Source organism: Eurosta solidaginis, chromosome 3 (genome assembly GCF_040869045.1).
Source record: "Eurosta solidaginis isolate ZX-2024a chromosome 3, ASM4086904v1, whole genome shotgun sequence".
Lineage (NCBI taxonomy): Eukaryota > Metazoa > Arthropoda > Insecta > Diptera > Tephritidae > Eurosta > Eurosta solidaginis.
In genome coordinates this window covers 42226060-42252445 of record NC_090321.1, presented here as the reverse complement: position 1 = coordinate 42252445, position 26386 = coordinate 42226060, and positions in this window count along the sequence as shown.

Sequence of the window (26386 nt, the reverse complement as noted above, 5' to 3'; positions counted from 1 at the left end):
CACTGTGGTCTACGATATCACCTAAGTAAGTTAAATCTATCCGATACCGTTTGTCGTTTCTGTGAGCTGGATGATGAAACGCCGGTTCACATTCTCTGCGAATGCGTCGCTCTGTCTAGGCAGAGACTCTCTCATCTAGGTGGTGTGACTCTTAATCCCTATGTGATATGGAGTAAAAAGCTTGAAGAGGTACTTAGATACATCAAAAGTCTCCACATACAAAATTACGCCGAAAAGTCAAACTGCACAAAGGTCGCAGTGCTTCCAGGCCTAGTAATAATAATAATCTACGGATGCGACTATTTGAGGAAAGGTAGCAGCTCACAAGCGTGATGTGTGCTACATTTTAACGTAGGAAAACGTTTCTGGCAACACGATGCCAGAATCCATGCTCCAGTGCCTCTTTCGTCTGCCAGCCAAACGCTTCTGACCTTATATGGTATGAAGTTACTGAATTGTTCTATAATACTCACAGCTGTAAATCTTATAATCTATATAAATATATTATGTTTTTAAAACCTGCTTCTTTTCGAATTTTCAAAGTTCTTACGAATGCACGTCTCATAACGCTCAGTGTAGGTATCATAGACCCATCTGCTTAAATCGAAATCACGTAACAGATCAAAAACATAATCGAACACCAACAAATGAATCATATAAAACTCACGTCAAGCACTCGTATTTCAATTCAATTGATTTTGATGATGCAAATTGCCATATTTCAACATAAAAAGAAGATCATAAGTTGCATGAATGCTCGACCCAAAACTCATTTCGGGGTGATTCCATTTGGCCTACCAAGAGCTGCTGTATATTCGAGTCATAAACCTAGCGATAGCAAATGAGTCAAGCATGAACTCACATATAAATTGATCATTACAACAACAAAAATAAACATATGTGTGTGCAACAAACAACCGTGAAATTAACTGCCAAGCAGAAAAACAAATATGAAATGAACGAAACACCAAAAAAAAAAAAAGAAACGCATTCAAGTCCTACAACAAATATTTATATGTGCAATGTCCTCATAAAAGACGTGACTGAGCTGTGCGATACACTCGAACTGTTGGAACAATGTGGAAAATGCTCATAATGGATGATAATCGTTTATTGTGGCGCTTCATTGTGGCAACTTGCAACTTTTTCTTCTTCTTCTTGAACTGCAAAGGTTTTTTTTTGTTTCATATGACTTCTTATGCGACGAGTTTGCAAAAGCTAACTCGCCACTAAGAATTTGATTGCGCCCAATGTGACCCAAGTCTCGTTTGCCCTTGCACATTTACCACGCTTTTGTTGTTGTTTGCAACGTTATTGCTTGTTCTAGTTGTATGCGCCACATCGGCGTGTAGCGCCACTTGATGATGTCGATCAATGTTGTTGTCCATTGCTGGCTACACCTGAGTCTCGTACTAAAACTGAGAGAACAACGTATCGCAACGTCGCACAGTGTTTCGACTGTATGGAGTTAGGTGGAAAAAAGTCAATACCATTATAGTTGTGCTCCTATATTAACTTAACCACTGAAATTGGATTATACAGAAGCCTTATGCTTCTAATACTAAAAATTTGAGTGTGGGTGTGTCAAGATATACATTAGGGTGCTTCAAAAAAAAAAAATTCCCAACTCTTACCCTTTTAAATCCTTACTTCTACTCTGTCTCAGATTTGCTCAACAGTCGTTTATTTAATAAAAATACAACTACAACATAGTTTTATATAAGGTTATCATTCACTTATGTATTTGCTGTAAATAAATATTTCAAAACTAGCAATCTCGGACTTTTTTATACAGATAACACCTTTAATATTTAACACATACAGTTGTGTTCAAAAAAATTTAATTTTTTTAAATTTTTTTTATTTTTTTATTTAAATAATTTTTGTTCGAAATATAGTGGAATCGCAAATAGAAACCACATAATAAAAACTTGTAAAGTGCTAGAAACTTAATCGAGCTTCAAAAAAATGTCATCAAAATTTTCAACTTTTATTTTCTTTCTTTTTGAAAAATAAAGTTGATTGGACGACAATATCCTGTTGATGAGGGTTTTGAATTTATCCAAATTGGAGTATCGTGGTCAACATTTAATACAAGCTTTAAAGGCACGAAACAAATTAAAAATAAGTACTCGTCAGTTGCAGCAGCATTTTCAAACTTTTGCTTGCACAGGCTATGCCCTGAACTCCCATCTAAGCCCCATTTGCAAATAAGTGTTGCTGATTGGACTTTGTCAGCTGCAGAAAGAAGCAAATTGTCTAAGATTATTAATAATAATTGGTTATGTCTAGCAAAGACTGCAATGTAAAACTAGCAGAAATCTCATTCACATGACTGCATTCATCAGGTGAAATGCATATTTTCTTAGATTTCGTTAAACTATAGAACGATGAAAAGACATCGTGATCTACACCCAGAGCTGCATTTCTCAATAATTTATAGCTATTTGTAGTTAATTTAGCGTCAAGGTAGAGGCCTAGCGCTTCATCACCAGAGAGACACCTTTATTTTGAAGCATTTACCTGCGGATTTTTTTTATATTTATTACTGCCTAAGTCACCCCTTAATCCGTTTACCAGCGAAGTTTCACTTCTTAACAATTTTCAACATCAACAATTTTATATTTATTAGTTTATCTTTCGGATTATCGGATATACAAAGGTTAATCTTTGTAAGTATGTTACTATATATTTTTTCAAGTATTTCATTTTTAAGGTTGGTTTGCCACAATTGGAAAAATTCTTTTCCCGAAATTATATAAGATGACTCTGAAAATCGAAAAATTTTAAAAATTAAAAATTACACATTTTTGCAAATCCGTGCGCTACAATCGGCTTATATGAGCAGAAACTAGATAAAATTCTCTACAATATGAATCTACTTTTATTCAGTTACTACGGGGTACTCACTTTTTTTTTTGCTACTAATCTAAAAAATTTACAATTCCTTGTTGTTTTTTTAAGAAAAAACACCAAAATCCAAAATTAATGATAAATATTTTACCTGGATTATACATGACTCCAATTGCCAAGAGTACGGAGTTATTTTATAACATAGGTCTTGGTTTTTGATAGGGTTTTTCAGTTTGGTCGTTCAAACAAACTTCTGGTAACACTACGGACTCAATCAGTCTATGCTAGGTCCTCATGGACCGGCCAGTTCAACCTACCTATCCATGACTCGTAATGAATAGATATCATTTAAAAAATTACGATTTATATTAAATTTATTACCACTAAACGCACTTAAACCTATTAATCAATATCACCCGGATATCACAAATTTCCAAACAAATGCACCGTTTATCGAAGATTGGTGGCAGCTAATTACCCGAAATTTTGCGTACACGACTTTTGGTAATTGCCCTCTAACATAATCACATTTTCGCTTTTATCTGTCACTATGACTTTTTTCCACCTGCCGCCTTATAGTCGAAACACTGTACGTCGTTTGCTTGTTCTTTACAGGCATTTCCAACGCTCATTCAATCATGTGCTTTGTTGTTAGCTTTTGGTTTGTTGTTGCGCATTTGCTGCTCGTGTGAGGAAGTAATTTCGATTTGGATATGTAAATTGTAAAACAATCAAAAATTAGCCACGCAGCGCCGAGAGTGAGTGAATGTGAAGGATTTATGGAGGCCTCCCCTAACCCACGAAAAATTTTATTCTACTGGTAATGCACAAATTTCACAAGATTATGAACGTTCTTCTCCTCCCTTCCATTATTCTTGGTAGTTGCAGAAACGTTTCTGATTCCCATACTTATTGTGTCGTGTTCCATCATATTAAGTACTCGAATGCATGTTGTCTGCAGCGCTAGTGAGATCGTGTTCCATTTGGTTTACTTGGCGCTAGAATAGCTAATTCAATATTTGCTGAAAGGCGCCACTGTAATGGGAAAATATGCGGGTACATACTAAACAGTGTAGTTGATCAAATTTACATATCAATGAGGAACTGCCTTCGCCAGCTACTTAGTTACGTTGTTAGATGGAGTTATGCAATATGGAAGAGTATGCTTAAGTTACCGTAAGTTCTGTCTGCCCTGGATTGGATTAGCAGGCTCAAAGTTAGTATTGAGTACAAGACGAAATACTTGCTGTGATCCGAGAAAAACCCGGCGCTTTCGCGCCTTGGCAACCACTGTTGACGAATATTAATTTGAAATTGTGAAGAGCTTCGTCTATCTAGGACCCAGCAGAAATCAAACGGAGCATAACTCTTGCCAGGAAATACTACTGTAGACTTTACGTCTTCTCTCGACGAACAAAATTCACGCTCAATAAGTCGCTCATCATACCTATCCTCTTATAAGCGGCGCTCTTAGAACAACACCTACCTTGGCATTGAATGTCATGATAATCATGCATCAAGTAGAAAGCGGCAGGCGGTGACTGTCCGATCGTTAATTAGGCTTCGTGCTATGGACTATAGGCATTCAGACTTCGGGCACTCTAGCCTTCTTACCCGGTTCGACTTTATCCCACAGGACGGACTATTGCGTGCCGAGAACTGCTCACAACCTTCACCCCAGTTGTTCCTCCGAGAGAGAAATGGGGAATGGAACTCATCTGGGGACCAGTAAACCTCCTCACGGATGGGTCGAAGCGGAATGGAAAGGTTGGGGGGGAGGTATTTTGTCAAGAGATAAATATAAGCCGCAAGTTTGAATTGGCTGATCACTCCAGCATTTTCCAAGCGGCCTCGACGTGGCATACTCCTCTGATTTCCTCAGTGAAAAGATATATCGGTATGGACCTCGCAGTAATCTGGGCGGTTTCTGCACCATGCGGTAAGCTGATGCCATTCGCAGCACAATGACCACGGATAATTAACAAAAGCGAATAGGAAGGTGCTTTCTGGCAAGTATTACCGAATAAAACTGTCATAATAAATATTCCGTTTTTTGACTTTAAGCCATTTCGTTCATGAGATACCGATTTTTCAGGCAGCCCGTCAAGACTTCTAGCAGATATTGCGATACATTGTCATCCCATACGAATGAGATAAAGGTGTTTTTGACGTTTAGCGTGACCAGCAAGACTGTAAGTCTTGCCTGGTGCCATGCCTTCTCTGCTTAACTGACTGTATATATAAATTCTGCTGGGCAACTATTGTGGAGTATTCGCTTGAATACGTTTTCATTAGTAAGACTGTTCTCCCCCTTTTTCAATTCGCATAGCGAAAGGTCGATGGAGAATTGGGTATCCTTTACACACCGAAATGAGAACTATCCACATGGTAGACACGATTCTTGCTTCGGGACTTTTGTCGTACATCTTCAATAAAAGCGCTGAACAGTTGCTTGCCGATATTCTAATTGCTTCCGCGTGTATTCCGCCAGGCCCTAGAACTTTTCTAGGTTGCATGCTGCGCCGGGCTGTTTAAGCTCTTCCTAATGGATTGGTTTCACGGTTTTCTTGGGTTACAAGCAAATCAATTTCTGGGTGGCTAGGTAGTAAACAGAATGTCCAAGATATTTCATATATTGTCCTCGAACATATAGAAAAAATGTCTTCATTACTATTATATATCCTGGTCCAACGCGATCCCTCGGTCCACTTGCTCGTACACAGCGACCATAGCTTTCTCTTGTACCCCTCCAACTTTCGGACCTCAGGTCTGCCACATTCCCCCCCCCCCCCCCCCCCCTCCGCCGTGTAACGGTGGCATTGCACTCGTAGCATCACAGACAAAGAACTGTCTCATCGATTATCTCTTCCGCTACAATGGTACTGGAACCAAATGGCTCCATCAGTTTGGGGTGCGTCCCATGTCAGTAACTGGCGCCGGCCACAAAGATAGTGCAATTAGCGAGGACCAGATATTCTACTTCTACTTTTTTCTCATTCTCTTTCCAGAATTTAAAAAGTAACGGTTATGACTTTTCATATAAAAGTCAATTTTAACAGTTATTTTTTTAATTTTATCATACAAGTCAAATATTCTCTTATTTTGGACTTTTATTATAAAAGGGACAACTAAGGAACGAGAGATTATTTTATTATCACAAATCTGAAAGTATTTGAAATGGTTCTTAAAATAAAATTAGCGTCACCATAGCTTATAATAAAAGTCAGATTTTAAAGCTAGCTTTCAATCTTTTCCAAAAAAGTCAAAACATAAAAGTTATTTCGGATATACTTACATTCTTTACTCACAAGCATTACTTTTGTTTATTCAAAAGTCAAATAGATCACTTCCTTCCCAAATGGATCCGCTGATGATACCAGTCCATTACGCGGTTTCTTTCATAACAAATGTGAAACACAATAGACACTAATTGGTCTACCGGGTGTACTCAGTGATACAAAATGTGTTATTGAGGATATGCCTTACCTTATATTACGTTATAGCAGGGACAGCATGAGATGATGATGAACGTCCTGCCCCAGCGGGTTAGGGGGCTTAGAATATACCCGCGGTAGGTATCTATGCCTGTCGCAAAAGGCGACTAAAGTACCAAATTGAATCAATGGGCTGTGTAGCGCAGCCCTCTCAAGGGGTGACCAGCACAATATATAGCTTCTCCAACTCAATTGTCAACCTCACCTACCCGTGGAGAATTCTGTTTCATTAACAGCCGATGCTCTGGCGACCATAAACTGTTGATGGATCTAGGAGGTGGGAGGGCGGTATGGCCATACCGAATCGTTGCCGAGATGGTCGGGCTAGTACCTTTACGGTGACTGTTTCCGGAACGTATCGGATCTGCATCCGGCAAAGGACCATCAATGTCGGAAACACTCTCCAAAGCCTTCGAGGCGTGTCCTTATCGCTATAACAACAACAAAATGACGAACGTTCTTCTTCATAATATTATACTCCAAGACGCCCTGGCAAAAAGTGTTATTAGCTGAACTGTCACATAATGCATTGTTACCTAATGATGTATTCCTTCGATCGCCCAAGGCCCCTTCCACCTAAAAACTAGCAATTGAGACTGTCAAACAACCTCTTACAGTTTCGACAGATTTTTTCTTAAATTATAGCGGTGCTGGGAATTTCCAATGAAATATTAGTTTAAGTACCTAAAATTTAGGCGAACTCGCACCCAGCCTTAGTAACTATAATTTTACATAGCCGTCACCTCTTTGAAACCTTTTAAATGATATATGTATGTCAACATGAATAACAAGCGAAAGATATTTTTATTAAGGGCCAGATTATGTAGTACGCTGACACTTTGCGTCACAGTGACTCACATTACACAGTTGCGACTATATAGTACCAGTCACTCACTGAAGTGGAGGAATGCTCTTCACGAGAACAAATGATTAGAAACGTTATACATAATTTGCCCCTAATATATTATTTTTTAGTGGGGCCACCGGCTAACTTTGTTAAACTCTCTTTCTTATACTCAGCTGAGCAGAGCTCACAGAGTATATTAGTTTTCTTAGCATAACGATACCCGCAATGGCATAAACCAATCGAGATAGATATAGGCTTCTATATATCAAAATGATCTGGGCGAAAAAAGAAATGCATTTAGTCATGTCCGTTCGTCCATATCATACAAACAAATTTCAGTATTACCCTAGGTTCAATTTCCTACACGGTGATTTTCCCTTATTTGACAAAGGACGAAGGAAAATCGTTCCAAAAAACGTCACCTTCCCAAACGTATGTGATATGGAATTAAAAACCGCTTATATACCATCTACGAAACCCTACGAAGCCATCGCAGCTAAGCTCTCAGCTGAGTATTTAATGTTCCGTTACACCCGAACTTAGCTTTTCTCACTTGTTTTTTGATATTTTACACTTTAGCTTAACTTTTGTTATTAGCTTTGGAGTAGTACTCAGACTTGTGTACGTATCAAACTTTACAAGTACAGGGGACTCACGACTCTATTGTGAAGGAGATATCCCACCATGAGATATTTACCTACTCTCACTAAAATATTATGTAGCTCATCCAAATGCAATGCAACAATTCGTTAATTGACTTCACATATAAACTTATACGGTTAAACGATTGCTAAAAAAGGCAACAAAACACGAATGGATGCAGCAGTATATCACCAGATGCGGCAGCCAGTTATGCAAAAAAACCACATATAAATATGTGAAGCTATGCTCATATACGTAGCCATGTATACATTCATATGAGAGCTTTGCTAGAAAACAGCCAAACTAAGTAAAAGAGTACTGCCATGACACAGCATGAGGTAAACGGCCAAAATGTGGCATGAAGCAAAAAAAGGCGGAGTCTTAACATCTTGCGATTGGAGCCGGCTGGCTGACTGGTTGAAAGCCAAGCGATTAAGTAGGTGAGAGTCACTTGAGGTGGGGGCGAGAAATAAAAAAAAAAATAAATAAATACATGTACATGAAAAAACTGAATACAACATACAACGCAGGGACAGCACACACATATATCAATACATGCATACATAAGAGCTCAACGTATACTCATATATTATGTACAACATACGAAGGCAACAATAAAAATAATATACAAAAAAAATAAAGCTTTTTCAACTCGTGTGCAACACACTTAAACAGCAATAACACACACACACGCTGGAATATGTGAGCATGCAACACATAGCTTAACTCACCATACGAGCCATTCGTTAGGTACTCAAAAGTGCCGGCTTGTAAAAATAGTCAACAACAACAATTTATACAACAAACAAAAATAAAAAATACAACAGCAATAAGCAGCACTGAAGAACGAGCGCAAAACATGCACAACAACGCCTTTGTGCCGCTCACAATCGCACTTGCACTCACAACAACTCTATTGGGTATGAGAGTAGTGTGCATAGAAGTAGGCGATGGGTGGCTGAGCAACATTTTTGCCGATTACTGTTCACATTAGATAAATGAGCGTATGAGGTTGGGGTTCCAGTTGGAGGCACGAATGATACATGTTGCAGTGAGTAAAATGAGTATGAGTAAAATTTATTTGAAAATTATTTGCACTTATGCAAAATTTAGTTTGGTACCTACGAAATTTTTGTTCTCAATCGCTTGATCCTGAAGCAAAAATCGTATTGGTTTATTGCTTGACTGAGACCCTTGCTTAGATTCACGGCTGCCTAACAACGAAGAAGGATTTCAAGGGTGGACAGCGCAACGTATAGCTTTTCCGACACAAATACCAACCTGACTCACCCTTGGTGAGTTATACACACGAAAGGAGGACGTAAAGCTTAAAATAAGTCGCATCAAATCGACACCTAGATGGTCTTGCTGGTGCCATATCAATATCCGACGAGGACCATGAACATGGATAAAACGCCCCAAACCCTTCGGCAGTATAATTACTAGTTCGCCTTCTATCTCTTTTACATAATTTCAACTAGCGAATTTAACATTACCATGTCCTAGGCGATGGAAATTCTCCCCGTTGCATTATCTTTTCCACAGTTCGGAACTAGGTACATATTACCACTTTAGAACTGGTTTATTTATTGGCACTAATTCGATAGTTACGAAGCAGTATTAAAATTTACAGCTAAGATCTTAGGTTAGGTTAGGTGGTAGCTGCCCTGATAAGGGAAGCTCACTTGGACAACATGAAGGTCCGTTGTGATACCACATACAATAAAATAATGGTGACGTAGATATAGCTACTTAGAGAATCGTTGCGTAGCAACGACAAAGTTCCGCATGATACCGATCTCAACCTTGGATAAATCCTCGGGAGATCCAAGTGAGTCCCAACCGGAATAATTTCGCCTAGTTCTGGCAAAAGCTGGGCAATCAAGCATAAAGTGATTTGATGATTCCATCTCATCATCCTCCATACAGGATGGAGTTTTCAGTATATTGAAACGTACCGCATGGATACCCATGGGACAGTGCCCTGTCAAAACCCCAATGACCTTAGTGAATCCAATTATTGCGGCACACCTCCTGCCATCCTTCGGCCAGAAAGATCTTGCTACCCTGCAAGAGGTGGTGTCCGGCCAACGTTTGCTGAGCTGACCCGAGGCCGAGCTATGGAGGAGTGAACCACAGGTGGCCAGCGGAATCCCGAAATCCCTACAGCCATCTTTATCCGGGTGAGTTGTACCGATGCGGGCTAAGAGATCCGCTTAACCCAGATAATCTTAATTATGAAATAGTTCGATGCAATCGCAAGCGAGGTCACAGCAAAGATCTTGCTATTTGTTTATTTTATTTCGTTGTTTGCGAACACATGTTTTTTTATTCCCTTTTTCGAAAACACAAACTGTCGATTTTTGAACAAGAGAAAATGTAGTTTCAATCGAACTAGTGCTTATTGGGTACTTTAGGTCTAGTTCTGAGCCAGAAAATTGTATCATTAGCTACTGCCTTCCCTTTAGGGAGAAAGACCGAAAAAGACAAGAAAGCCGCTAAAAAATGTGTTTACAAAACGGACACCCATCGACAGCCTTTGAGGTTCCAGCACTTCCGTAGCAGGGCACTCTTGTCTTGTCATCATTGGTTTTTGCGTTTTAGACAGCATACGTCTTAAACTCAAAAAGGATGGATTTCGTTGTAGGTTGAATGTAGTAAATTAATAATTCTGGTATTTTATATCTGTTCGAAACTGAGATTGAAGACGCTTTAGTCCTTGCACGAAAATCCCAAGCTTGGCTCAATTTGTCTTAAAAGTAAAGAAATAAGTTCTTCTCCAAGTGTTAAAAAAGAGCTTGATAATTTTAATATCTTCTATTTGAATATCTGGAAAAAATTGGATACATGTGGCCAGAGCCCACGGGATGGGTGCAAAAAGTTGTTAGACGTTCGAAATTAGCCAACGTAAGATTGGTTTGGTGTAGGACGGTACAGGTGCGCTATGAGCATCAATTGCCTGTTTTGCTATCACCAAGGCGATTGAATCAAAGCCTTAAGAGACTTCGAACTTGATATACCACATAGAATCGATCGATATTTTTAATCCCAGGAAGCACTTAGGCCTTGGAAGTTGGGAGTTCCGATAAAGTGAACATACTTGTTTTTCTTCTTCTAGCAGCGATAACCATATCTGCGAAGGTTTTGGGGAATGATATCGATATTGGTGGTTATAAAAGATAGTAAAGCTCGTACTGCTCATCATTAAATCTTCTTCGGTACTCACCGTCGCCAACGCTTCTGCGCCATATATTAGGATGGGTACGATAAGTGACTTTTATAGCATGATTTTTGTTTGCCGACAGGGGACTTTAATTTTCAATTGCCGACTTAGTCCAAAATAGGATTTATTGGCAAGAGTGCTGGTTTTTTGCCGGATATAAATCCGTTATGTTTCGGTAGTAAGCATTATTAGGGTAGGCGCGACCATTGCGGGAACGCTTTGATATGATCACATTGAACTTTCTAGGTAAGCAGTTGTGCACTTCAAAGTAACTCTCGACAGCGCAGAAAGGCGGTGTGGCCTGTGTGCTGCTATGTCTGAATTTGAGTTCATTGCAAAGCGGCATGCCAAGTCTATACGGAGTCAGCATAAACAGCGAGAAATCCAACAGAGAATCACTAGTGCCAGCAGGTTGTCATTTGAGCAGAATATCATACCGAAAAGTGCTCTCTTCGCGAACAAATTTCGCGCTCTACAAAGGCCTTAGCATAGCCGTAATGTTATATGGCGCCGGAGCAGGTACGCCTGAATTTGAAATTGAGTTTGAATTACCTGAAGGATGGCGCGTAATTGCATTTGCAATAGCTAAGAAGGTTAAGCGCCAAACAACAGATAAGTTAGCTCAGCGTGAATATGCCTTTGAATTCGCCGGAGATGAGGGCATCTTTGCGTTGTTGGCGCTTAATGGAAAAACGGCTGGACGATTTTATCGTTCGCAATGATGGCTTGAAATGCTTATCTGAAAATCCCCTACGTGTTGGATAACGAATAAGGTATCAGCTCTAAGTTTAAACTGTATACCGAGTTAACTGTATATATCCCCGTTTTTGTTGTTTTTGTTGTTGTTGTTGTTGCGATAAGGATACTCCCCGTAGCCTTGAGGAGTGTCACCGATGTTAATGGTCCTTTGCCGGATGCAGGTCCGGTACGTTTCCGTAACAATCACAATTAAGGCACCAGCCCGACTATCTCGGAAACGATTTAGAATGACCACATGAAATCTTCAAGGCCATCCCGCCCTCCCACATCCTAGATACATGAGGAACTTGGGGTCGCCAGAGCATCGGCTGTTAAATTAACAGAGCTCGCCACGGCTAGGACAATTGGGTTGGAGAAGCTATATTTTGCGCTGGGCAACACCTTGAGAGGGTTGTGCTACACACGTTTAAATCAATTCACTATTTTAGTCGCCTCTTACGACAGACATACCTGCCGTGGGTATATTCTAAGCCCCCTAACCCGCTGGGGGCTATATCCCAGTTCTTTACCGACAGCAAAAGCAACAACATTTTCACTGTTCACTGAATTTATCGGATTTTTTTTTTTGAGTTCAAGATCCATATAACAGGAAAATGCTCCATTCGTTTAGTAATTTTAAGAAAACTTTGAGAGTTTTTTTAAATTTTCTTTAAATCAAATTTGCTTCCATCAATCCATCAATTGAAGTACTCATTAGCGTAGGTACATATTTATCTAGATACCCAAATTGTTTTGCTCCTTCCCTTTATTAATCCTCATATATCCAGTTTTTATTTGTATGAATAGTCGTCATAAATTAAATGCTTCAAAATACATACAGACGAGAGACAATATCTTCTATTTTCTTATGCGTCTCCAAACTAATTGGCGACCCGAATACCACTAACAACAAATGCTCACTTTGTCCACATAATGCTTTGCAACAAAATCATCTACATATATGAAATTTATGCTTTTCTACTCAATTCATTCCAATGGCGCTCTAAAAAAATTTTTCCTGAGAGTATTTACGACACACCAAATTCCATTGACGTCGTCGCCGTGTCTGCCATGAGTGCTGCAGGTACTAGCAAAACAGCAACTCTGTGTTAGCAGCGTCCAACAACAAATGCCCTCATTGGGGGGCCAGTAGCAGCGCTCAAACGTACACATACCAACTCAAATTCCAAAAGTCACATAGAGTGTGCACCGTAAGGGAACGTGCGAAGGCGCAACTTCAATTTGAGTGAGTTTGTTCTTTTTTTGAGTTTGCAAAGTTGCCTCTTTGTACTTCGTACTGGTATTTCGTTTACGTTCTGCATTTCGATTGTTAGCAAAGCAAATCTTTTTCATGTCGCATTTTCTTATTATTATACTCAGCTGAGCAGAGCTTTTATTAATTTTGTTCGCATAATGGTACCCTGTAACGGCATAAACGAATCGAGATAGATATAGACTTCTATATATCAAAATAAAAAGAAATTCATTTCGCCATGTCCGTCCGTCCGTCCGTCCAACCGTAAACACGATAACTTGAGTAAATTTTGAGGTATCTTGATAAAATTTGGTATGTACGTTCATGGGCATTCATCTCAGATCGCTATTAAAAATGAACAAAATCGGACTATAACCACGCACACTTTTTCGATATCGAAAATTTCGAAAAACCGACAAACTGCGATAATTCATTACCAAGAACGAATAAAGCGATGAAACTTGCAGAATAGAAAATTAGTAAAATTTTGGAAAAATGGGCGTGGCATCGCCCACTTTTAAAAGAAGGCAATTTAAAAGTTTTGCAAGCTGTAATTTGGCAATCGTTGAAGATATCATGATGAAATTTGGCAGGAACGTTACTTAGGAAAACCGGATGACAAAAAAATGTTTAAGTCAAATTTTAACAAAAAATTGAATATCTTGACAGTATATAAGTAAATTATGCCAACATTCAACTCCATTAATGAGATGGTTCAACAAAATACAAATATAAAAGAAGATTCCAAAATGGGCGAGGCTTCGCCGTTTTTCATTTAATTTTTCTAGAATAATTTTAATGCCATAAATCGAACAAAAATTTACCAATCTTTGTGAAACTTGGTAAGGGCATAGCTTATATGACGATAACAGTTTTCTGTGAAAATGGGCGAAATCGGTTAAAGTCGCGCCCAGTTTTTATACGCAGTCGGCCTCCTGTCCTTCCGCTTGGCCGTTAACACGATAACTTGCGCAAAAAACGATATATCTTTACTAAACTTAGTTCACGTACTTATATGAACTCAGTTTATCTTGGTATAAAAAATTGGCGAAATCCGACTATGACCACGCTCACTTTTTCGATATCGAAATTTCGAAAAATATAAAAAATGCCATAACTCTATACCAAATATGAAAAAAGGGATGAAGCATGGTGATTGGATTGGTTTTTTGATTCAAAATATAACTTTAGAAAAAACTTTGTAAAATAGGTGTGACACCTACCATATTAAGTAGAAGAAAATGAAAAAGTTCTGCAGGGCGAAATCAAAAGCCGTACCCGACAGATGGTGTTCTGGGTTACCCTGATCCACATTTTGGTCGATATCTCGAAAACGCCTTCACATATACAACTAAAGGCCATTCCCTTTTAAAACCCTCATTAATATCGTTAATTTGATACCCATATAGTACAAACACATTCCAGGGTTACCCTAGGTTCATTTTCCTACATGGTGATTTTCCCTTATTTTGTCTCCAAAGCTCTCAGCTGAGTATGTAATGTTCGGTTACACCCGAACTTAGCCTTCCTTACTTGTTTTTGTATGCAAATACAACACAGCTGCAGTGAGCATATATGAATTTGGATTTCTAAAATTTTTGTTTTAATATCATTACTTTTCCTTACATTTTATGTGCATGAGTATTTTAGATAGATTTGGAAAGGGTTTAAAGCAGGCAGTTTATTTATGCATGTCTTACTTTGTGTAATGCAAAATATTGATTAATTGTTACCGTTGTCGGGTTGACATAAGATTTAACATTTGAGGTGTTGTTGTTGTTGTTTCTTTTGTGAAATGTGTATTTCAGAATTTTGCGAAATGATTTGCCTGACAAGTATTTTACCTTGACTCTCTTATTTTCACTTACTAATATATAAGGCCTAGGAGGCACTGATCCGTTGTTAGATACCTATTCGCGTAGAAAAGCTAGGATGCTTTCCCCAAGTCCACATTGTGTGCATGCTCAACGTGAGGCAAGGAGGATTTAATACAGGTCAATCTGACAGCCAATGCTCCAAACGTATTTAAGATATAAAAACACTTTTAGCCTTAGCTAAATACCGAGGAGAAGCAATTTAGCTAAGTTAGAGATTTCCTTTTATTTGTCAAACAAATTTGGATAAAACATGGACAAATTCAGTCTATGGGAAGTGTTTATTGACTGACCTGCCAGATCAACCTAATCTGACCATCGAAAGACTTTAGACCTTGCTCCTTATGCAAGCGCTGCAACTGGATTTATTTATACCAAATTGATTCAAGGGTTTCCAGCGCAATATATAGCTTCTCCAACCCAACCTCACCTAGGGGGTGGGAGGGCGGTATGGCCTAGAAAGGTGCATGTGCTCATACAAAATCGTCCCCCCCAAGGCGGGGAGTGTCCTAATTGCTACAACAACAACCGCAACATTCAGTGTGCCGAACAGTTTTTTTAACATTGGCCCGTTCTTGTCGTGCGAAATACATACTTTGTATTTCTCCAATTCGCATGGCTATTTCCCTCGTCCCCAAATCATGCAGTATAGTATTAAACTCTTTTGGACTTTCTCAACCGTTTGAGGTTCGTAGATACAGGCCACCAAACCAAAGCACCCTACAGTAGAATCCGGCATACGGCTGCATAATACTGCTCCAATTTTTACACTACCCAAACACATAGTTCTTGCTTACTTTAATTTCACTACTTTATTGTCTTTTTAGCGGAACTTCCCAAAAATGACTCCCGGATACATGACATTGTTGCGTAAGCTAAACTGGCGTCACATATAAAAGGTACACTAAAACCAGGCCTTGGTACTATCTGGTGAAGCTAACTGTTGCAGTTTTTTATCTCTAACGCAAAGAGTCCAGTGTTTAAGGTCCTGGAATAGCAGCGCCAAGTCTTTGGTAAAAAATGTTTTTTTTTTCTATGTCCATAAGAAATTATTTTTTTTTTCCAACGAAGTCGCACCTCGGCAGCGGTTCGCTCAGCATTCCGAGTGCATTTCCACCAAGAAAAGATTCTCATTGAAAATTCATGTGCTTGCCTCTCGGGATAAAACATATAGGTCCCGTCACGCCAATTTGTAGGGAAAACTAAAAGGAGTGCGATGCAAATTGAAAGAGAGTCTCGACATTAATCACCTCAGAGATATATCGCCCTTGGGGTTTTTTCATATTCAATATAGAGTATAACCTTCGACCATTTCTTTATAAGTTCGGCAACATGTTGCAGTTGTGTGGGAAAAATAACATCCAAACTAAGTGAAATATATGACCCATATATTAATCAGGCCCCGTCTAATCTCATCTCGCTTATGTATAATATCCTTCAAGAGCACGGAAGATGCCACCCCATCGATTACTATAGTAGACACGAGGAAACCCATCGGATTAAGGGGCTTAGAATATACACGCGTTAAGGGGTTGTGTACCACAACGTTTTCAAGGGGTTGCCAGCGCAATCTATAGCTTCTCCAATCCAATTGTCAACCTCACCTACCCGCGGCGATTCCTCATATATCTATGGGGTGGGAGGGCGGTATGACCTAGAAGGTTTTATGTTGTCATAACAAATCGTTCCGGAGATGATCGAGCTAGTAACTTAATGGTGCTTGTTGCCAGAACGTACCGGATCTGCATCCGGCAAAGGACCTTCAACAACGATAACACTCCCCAAGGCCTTCGGGGAATGCCCGTATCGCTACAACAACAACAACAATAGGGAAAGTGTGTACCTAAAAGAGAGTTCATAGAATCCGCGCAGGAATCTGACCAGTTTTCGTCCGACTTCTGGACACAACTAAGCGGAGTTTTATTTTCAACTTTGAGAAGCACCAAACCTACTTGCGCAAAGCTCGGAACCATCAGAGAAATGTTAATTTATTGTGATATGTGTGCCAACATCAATTACTTTTCCTAATCATAATTAACTAATTTATTTCCAACTCTTTTTTATTAGACATGAAACAAATGGTAGCATTAAATTTTCTACTCAAAACTCGTCGGATACAGGTGCCGGCACGCTAATCACTTAATTAGTGTTAGAATCCATTTGGTGGCTTAATAGGCATCGCCATTTGCCATTTAAGTTCTGTGATTGATGCACGAAGCATTTATTCTTATCAATTGAATGAGTAAATGGAATGAATGTCTGTAGGTCTAAATCAATGAGTATATAAGCATGTATGTATGTGTGTAACGAAACTTTTACTTTCAAAGAAGTGAAAATTAAATTGAATTGCCCAAATTGATTGAAGGTGCATGGTAAAGTGATGATGAATGGCATGAGGGCAGATAAGCAGTTCACAAGGAGAGAGGATTCCGTTTTAGCACATATTTGAGTAAGCTCTTACGAAAGAAAAGAAAGAAACAAAGTTGAGTGTTGGCGATGGTAATCGGAATTAAGAAAAAATCACTACAAATTTATCAAGCCAAGAAATTGGTACATATTTACGCATACATAACTACAACAGCAACAAAAAACAAGTAAGAACGGGACTGTCTTCGGCTATGCCGAAGACTTCATTCCTTTCATGAATGGGGCTGAACAATAATCTTATCCCGTTCGTAATCTCCGAATAATCGGATGTTTAAGATAAGAAATTTCTAGTGAACCGATCTACATACCTAAACGAATTTTAAGATAAATATAAAAGAAAACATAGGTAGGTACTTTGTGTGAGGATGCAAAGCTTCACGTTTTTTGTGGTCTGCGTGTAAAAACTATGACTACGAATCACGTATTTCTAAAATATATGAAGTAAACGTAACTATTTGATGAAATTTGATGAATTTTGAAGCTTCTATCCGTAAAAAAGGGGCAAAAATGACAGTTTATATGAAGTATATAATATATATTATATATAGCGTTGGGTGAAATTTAAAGCTTTTAGCTGTTAAAATGGGGAAGAAATTGCGAAAAGTTTCTTATCTGAACAATCGGTTGTATGAGATATATACTATATATGCAACCGATCTCTATGATTTTTTCAGACAACAATATACGCCATATACGTAAGCGTTCGGTAAAAAAAATATATATATACTATATATACCATCATATACATATTATATATCACCGATCTCTATGATTTTTTGACACAACAATATATGCTATATACGTAAGCAATCGGTGAAATTTGAAGCTTATAGCTGTTAAAATGGGGTAGAAATTGCGAAAAGTTTCTTATCTGAACAATCGGTTGTATGAGATATATACTATATATACAACCGATCTCTATGATTTTTTCAGACAACAATATACGCCATATACGTAAGCGTTCGGTGAAATTTTTGAAGCTTTTAGCTGTTAAAATGGGGCTATAATTGCGAAAATATATATATATACTATATATACCACCATATATATACTATATATACCACCGATCTGTATGATTTTTTCAGACAACAATATATGCTATATACGTAAGCATTCGTTGAAATTTGAAGCCTCTAGCTCTTAAAATAGGACAGTAATTACGAAAAGTTTCTTATCTGAACAATCGGTTGTGGGGGATATATACTATATATACGACCGATCTCATCAATTTTTTCAGGCAACAATATGTGCAATATACGAAAGTATATGGTGAAGGTTGAAGCTGCAATCTGTTAAATTGAGTAAGATATTACAAAAATCCTCTTTTTCTAAAAAATTGGTTGTATGGAGGATATATGCTATAGTGGTCCGATCCGGCCGGTTCCGACAAATATCACCAAATTTTATCAAGATATCTCAAAAATTGAGGGACTAGTTTGCATACAAACAGACAGACGGACAGACGAACAGACGGACAGACGGACATGGCTAAATCAACTCAGCTCTTCAACTTGATTATTTCGGTATACTTAATGGTGGGTCTATCTCTTTTCCTTTAAGGACTTACAATTTTGGGTTTCGTGACGAAATTAATATACCATTTCATTTTCATGAATAATTTCGTGACGAAATTAATATACCATTTCATTTTCATGAAAGGTATAAAAATCAGTAACAACCCAGCCAGCATTTTTAAAAATTTTTAATCATAAAGTATTCAAATATCATACTCCAATAATTCGAAAATTAACGTATCGTCGGAAGAAAACTGTACCATAAATGTGATTATTCTTGAATAATCATTTTCGATTGGTGTTTCGAAACACTTTTTATTCATATTTGATATCATTGTAAAATTGAACTTTAATTGTTTTAATATTTGACTGATTTTCACATTCATTTTCCGATCATATTCGTGAACATATTTCAATCGTTTTGGTTGAGATTTTTGAATCATTTTTGAATACGATTATCATGATTCATTCTTCATATCTCATACAAAATAGGATGCTACATGATAATCATTATTCATTAGGGGAAGAAAGCATGCGGAAGCCAAAGGTAACTCGCAAATAACTTGACTGATATACACCTGTGACTACAACATCCAACATCAGTTATGATCGTCAATATCTTAAAAACCGATAAGGTACGGGATGTTGAAGCCATATTCAGGTATGTCAAGAGTATTTCACTTACCTGGGGTTCAAACCTTTGTATTGTCCAACCATTATCTATTTTCTGGGAAGCCGAAGGTGGAGAAATGATTGGGCACATCTTCGGTTACGAGCAGCATTTACAATATCTTTTGTATAAATAAAAAAAATTTTAAATTTTTTTCTAACTTCATGATTGAAAAAATGTGTGCACGTGCAAAAAATAAGATTTTCAATGAAAAGTAAAATTTTAACAAGTATAAAATTTATTGTTCAGTCAACAAAGATAGTCGGAAAAGATTCAATTAGAAAAATTAAAAAATAACAATAATTATCATTAGAAAAAAATTATTGTTCTGGCCTTGAGCTCGATTCGAACCTTGAATGATTTATCAATAGGCCGATAAAAACAAAAACAAAGATTCAGAAAGTTGATTGAAAAATGATTATCAATTTTTGATCACCTAAAGTAAACACATTTGATTCAAATATGATTTCAAAATGTGATTGAAAAACAGTATTCAGTTTTTCATCATCAAAGGTATTCATACGTGATTATATCTTTTGTTCAATGGTATAAAATAAAAATAAATGTAAGACGCGATAACCTCCGAAGAGATCTAAGGCCGAGCTTCTCTTCCAATTTGCGTCGTGCTCCTCTTGATTTTCCCTACAAATTGGCCGGACGGGACCTACATGATTTTATGCCGACTCCGAACAGCATCTGCGAGGCAGATGAGTTTTCACTGAGAGCTTTTCATGGCAGAAATACACCCGGAGCGCTTGCCAAACACTGCCGAGGGGCGACCCCGCCTAGAAAAATTTTCTTCTAATTGAAAAACCTTATTTTTAAAATTTTTGATGTTGCTTTGCCCGGGGTTTGAACCCAGGGCATCCGGTGTGGTAGGCGGAGCACGCTACCATCACACCAATGGTATGATAACTCATTATTTAGTCAGAAAGAGTAATAAAATTGTAGTGATATGTAGGGAAATTCAAAATTGAATCACCTAAATTCTGAGTGGGAATTTTTATTAAATTTCGCCAAATAACATCCTCTTCATTATTTTGGATATTTTAAGGAAAAACTTCAAAACATTTGGTAACTGAAGCTGAGCAAACCAAATATGAAAACGTTTTTGAAAATTCGCAAAAAATGTTGTGAACACTTCGAACTTTTTATTTGAAGTTCTCTAAATCACTGATGACTTGATACGAATCATTCATTCTCTCTCAATTTGTTTCCAGGAATAGGGCTTGAAATCAGCTGTCTGTTCGTTCAATTGTAAACAAAAGTTCATTCGTTTTCAAGAATGGGTCTTGAAACAGATGGCTATAGAGTTGCCTAAAATACGCAAAAAAAAAACTCTAAGAAATCCGTTCAGTTTCAGTATTTTCAAATAAATCAGCAAGTAAGCTGGTAAAAACTTATTAAAATTTATAAAAAAGGCAAAGTTTTGTAGAAATATTTTGTGGTAGATAAGTGAAAAAATATGAAATAATATATTTCGACTGCGTTGCTTTGCTTTGTTGCTATGGCACCGCCAAAAATCATAAGATAACAATGAACGGCTAGCCCCTTTTTTCACTTTGATGCGACCAAAACGTTTATGTACATACATATGTATATCCACATACAACAAAAACGCGAAAAATGTATAAGAAATTACGAAATTAGATCACTTGGTGAAGTACCTGCGTTGTTGTCCGCAAAAGGCTTTTAATTATACATGTTACGTTAACCTATACGTATACCTACAATTTATCTCAGCTGACAAATATGGAATTTCGCAACGCTCCACAAAAACATGGCCTTTATGCATCCATTTACATCAATGCGAAGACTAAGAAGCTGACTTTTATATCAATCGAAAGCTGCTACCAAAACCCGTTTCGTGTGCAGCCTTTCGATGAAAGGCGTTGCCACTGATAAATTTTCCACGAGTGAAAAAGAGTTATTTTTTTCTTCGGATTTGTAATCCTAAAAAAAATTTGAGTTTTTTGATATCCCATTTGACAATCTTGAGTAAATTTTCGGTGAAAATAATAAATTAAACCTTTACCATGTAAAATACCCCAAAGTTATTCTGAGATGCCCAAATTTGATTTTGAGCATGATGGCATCTATGGCCAATGTTATAAAAAATGCACATTTTCACGCGCTCTCAGAGAGCAAGAAGTTTCATATCAGGCATGGCGCAACGATACAAGGTGGCAGCATGGGACAGCTGATTTTAAACTTTTTTTATTTGATTTGATACATCAACTTCCGGCGTAGTACGATTTTGACATTTGTCCATCGAATTTACAAAAACAAAGTACATGAAACTTTTATTTATGTTTGTAGGTATGTCACCATGCTGCCACCTTGTATCGTTCCGCTATAATATCAGGTCATCAGTGCTCTAAATCTTTATGAGTATGCAGTTTTATAGCTCCATTAATTTTAGTCTAACAAAGTTCAAGTTAGTGGTCTCACAAAACTTGCACTGCTTTTAAATTTTTTTTTCCGAATTGTCTTTCAGATATTCCCCCTTATTATTCCCTTTGTTTATATGGAAGTCAATCTAAAACACTTCTTCGACGCTTAACGGCTATGACCGTCCCACAAGGCGGCTTGTCGCTTCTTCATTGGGCTACCTGTCGCCAACATCAACCTCGTCCTTCCAGCAAAGTGTCGACTGCCCTCTAACTCTGCTTCCATAGGCAAACTCGTATAAGAATATATTTTTTGTCGCAGCATCATTTTTCATCCGCATAACATGACCTAGCCAATGTAGCCGTCTTCTTCTTAATTGGCGCTTAACCATTTTAACAGTTATGGCCGCCCTACAAGGCGCACCGACCGCTTCTTCGCTCAGCCAACTTTCGCCAATTGGTCATACCAATAGTATAAATCGTTTTCCACATGGTCCTTACAGCGAAGTGAGACCGCTCTCTTCCTCTGCTTCCATAGGAGGGTTCCGATAAAAATATTTTCTTAGCCGGAGCGTCATCTTTCATTCGTATAACATGGTCTAGCCAGGCGCTGTGTTTTAATTCGCTGGACTATGTAAAGCTCGTACAGCCCATCATAAATCTTGTTGAGTACTCGCCATAACGCGTAGAGGTCCATAAATCTTTCGAAGAAGTTTTCTCTCGAACACTCCCAGAGCCGCTGCATCGGATGTTGTCATGGTACATGCCTCTACATCATATAGCAGGACGGGTACGATAAGTCATTTTTAGAGCATGATCTTCTTTCACAAGAGAGAGGACTCTACTTTTCAAATGGCTAACTAGTCCACAGGAGCATTTATTGTCAAGAGTGATTCTTCGATGGATTTCAAACCTGATGTTGTTGCTAGTGTTGACGCTGGTTCCCAAATAAAGGAAGTCTTTCGCTAATAGCAGGTACTTCGTTTTACCGTCATACGCCATCAAACCCATATTTTTAGCTTCTTTTTCCAGTTTGGAGTAAGCAGATCTTACAGCGCGGGTGTTCAGGCCGATGATACCAATGTCATCAGCATAAGCCAGTAATTGCGCGCTTATATAGAATATCGTTCCATATCGATTAAGTTCTGCAGTTGGCATAGTTTTATCAAGCATCAAATTGAAGCAATTTCACGATGGAGAGTCACTTTGTCTGAAACTTCGTTTCATTTCAAACGGCTTGGAGAGGTCCCCTCCAATTCTCACTGAGCTGATGGTGTTGCTCAACATAACTTTGCACAGCCGCACAAGCTTTGCAGGGAAACCAAACTCAGACATATAGGTTGCTTTTTTTGTGCTGTCGAAGGCGGCTTTAAAATCGGCGAAGGGGTGACAATTCTTTTTCGCGAATGTTTTCCAGGATTCGGTGCATAGTGAAAATCTGGTCGATGGTAGATTTACCAGGTCTGAAGCCGCGCTCATAAGGTTCCATCAGCCGATACACTGTAAGCTTCAATCTTTCGCACAATACGCTTAACTGGACCTTATATGCGATACTAATAAGGCTGATACCACGATAGTTGGCTCTGTTTGCAGGGCCTACTTTCTTGTGAACTGGGCAAAGAACACTTATTTACAAATTGTCGGGTGGGGAACATTTTTTCCATAATTCTTGATTATGGGGTCAGGTTCATCATGTTCCCTGCCCGTTTCATCGCTCTCTCCATTAAGGGGCACCGAAAAGTGTTACCTCCACAATCTAAGCAATCTCTGGACAGCGGTTACAAGGTGGCCGTTTTCGATTTTACAGGAGTTTGCACCGGGCTTAAAACCTCTTGTCTACCGCCGTATTTTTTGGTAAGAGCTCAAGCTCACGCTTTTCTGCCTCTTCTTTTTTCTTTCTGTTAACGCTTCCCGGTCTCTTTTCAACTCGCTGTAGCGTTGCCACACTCTTCTTGTTCGCTGCTTCTGTATCTGCCTTCAAAACAGCTCTTTCGAACGCAATACACGTAGATACCATATAGCAAGTTCGAGACTGGCTCAATACAATGCCGCAATGTTAGCGCGTGAAATACCTTTTTGCGGCTTCTCGCTTCGAAATTGAATATCAAATCTGAGAAATTAATTAGTCGTTAACGCAATGCGACTACCTGACGTAGATGTGTTGTGCTCATTAAATGCAAGTACCTATGAAGATTTTGCTAGTCCTACAGGCATCGACTGCTACGCTCATAAACACAGCTATAAAATTGAAGCCATTTTGTTTTTCATGAACTTCGAAAGCCTTAATAATAATACGGATGCTGTAAGCCTTTAATTAAAACTACAAAGTCAGAAGTGTATGAGTGTGTGTTTAAATGCGTGTGTTTTTACGTGAGACATCGCCTAACCAAAAGTTTAGCCAACTATCTACTCTTCATATCAATTTTCTAATAATACTCTTAGCCATCTACGGCCGCCATTTTGGCTTCTATATGTTATTATATTACTTCATGTTTTCTAATTAAACCGTTAGGGTAAATCCTTTTATAGTCGCGACATTTTGCGGGGGCATTTTGACAACGTCAATGGGCATGCCAAGCAACTGCTAGCATTTCTAATACCTTCATACTTATGTACATACTACCCTGCAAAAAAATCGATTAATCTCTAAAGAGATTGGTCTCCAACTAATCCCTTTTGTCTACATTTGGGTATAATTGATCCCCTTTAGTTAGTTGGGATTAGTCAGTTTCAAATCTGTTTAGCCCATTTTAAGAAATATTAAAAAAGAACGGCAATGAAGTGAGTATAAAAAACAAGTAAGGAAGGCTAAGTTCGGGTGTAACCGAACATTACATACTCAGCTGTCAAATTACAGCTTGCAAAACTTTAAAATTACCTTCTTATAAAAGTGGGCGGTGTCACGCACATTGTCCATCATTTTACTAATTTCTATTCTGCGTCATAAGGTCAACCCATCTACCAAGTTTCATCGCTTTATCCGCCTTTGGTAATGAATTATCGCACTTTTTCCGTTTTTGGAAATTTTCGATACCGAAAAAGTGGGCGTGGTTATAATCCGATTTCGCTCATTTTAAATTTCAATCTGAGATGAGTGTCCAAGTACTTACATACAAAAGTTCATTAAGATACCTCAAAATATAATCAAGTTGTCGTATTTACGGACAAACGGACGGACATGGCTAAATGAATTTCTTTTTTCGCCAAGATGATTTTGATATATAGAAGGCTATATCTATCTCGATTAGTTAATGCCGTTACGGGGTACAGTTATGCGCAAAAAATTAATATACTTGTGAGCTCTGCTCAGCTGAGTATAAAAACGATTACAGGTGATTGAATCGACTTATTAACAAGTAAGGAAAGCTAAGTTCGGGAGTAACCGAACATTACATACTCAGTTGAGAGCTATAGAGACAAAATAAGGGAAATTCACCATGTAGGAAAATGAACCGAGGGTAACCCTGGAATGTGGTTGAATGACATGTGTATCAAATTGAAGGTATTAAAGAGTATTTTAAGATAGAGTAGGTCATACTTCTATGGATGGACGCCATTTAGGGATATCGCCATAAAGGTGGAACAGGGGTGACTCTAGAATGTGTTTGTACGATATGGGCATCAAATGAAAGGTGTTAGTGAGTATTTAAAGAGGGAATGGGCCTTAGTTCTATTGGTGAACACCTTTTCGAGATATCGCCATAAAGGTGGACCAAGGGTGACTCTAGAATATGTTTGTACGATATGGGTATCAAACGAAAGGTGATAATGAGTATTTTAAGGGGAGTGCTCCTTAGTTCCACAGGTGGACGCCGTTTCGAGATATCGCCATAAAGGTGGACCAGGGGTGACTCTAGAATGTGTTTGTACGATATGGGAATCAAATGAAAGGTAGTAATGAGTATTTTAAAAGGGAGTGATCCTTAGTTCTATAGGTGGACGCTTTTTCGAGATATCGCCATAAAGGTGGGCCAGGGTGACTCTAGAATGTGCTTGTACGATATCGGTATCAAATGAAAGGTGTTAATGGGTATTTTAAAAAGGAATGGGCCTTAGTTCTATTGGTGAACGCCTTTTCGAGATATAGCCATAAAGGTGGAATTGGGGTGACTCTAGAATGTGTTTGTACGATATGGAAATCAAACGAAAGGTGTTAATGAGCATTTTAAATGCGAGTGGGCCTTCGGTGTATAGGTGGACGCCTTTTCGAGATATCGCCATAAAGGTGGACCAAGGGTGAATCTAGAATATGTTTGTACGATATGGCCATCAAATGAAAGGTGTTAGTGAGTATTTTAAAATGGAATGGGCTTTAGTTCTATAGGTGAACGCCTTTTCGAGATATCGCCATAAAGGTGGACCAAGGGTGACTCTAGAATATGTTTGTAGGATATGGGTATCAAACGAAAGGTGTTAATGAGTATTTTGAAGGGGAGTGCTCCTTAGTTCCACAGGTGGA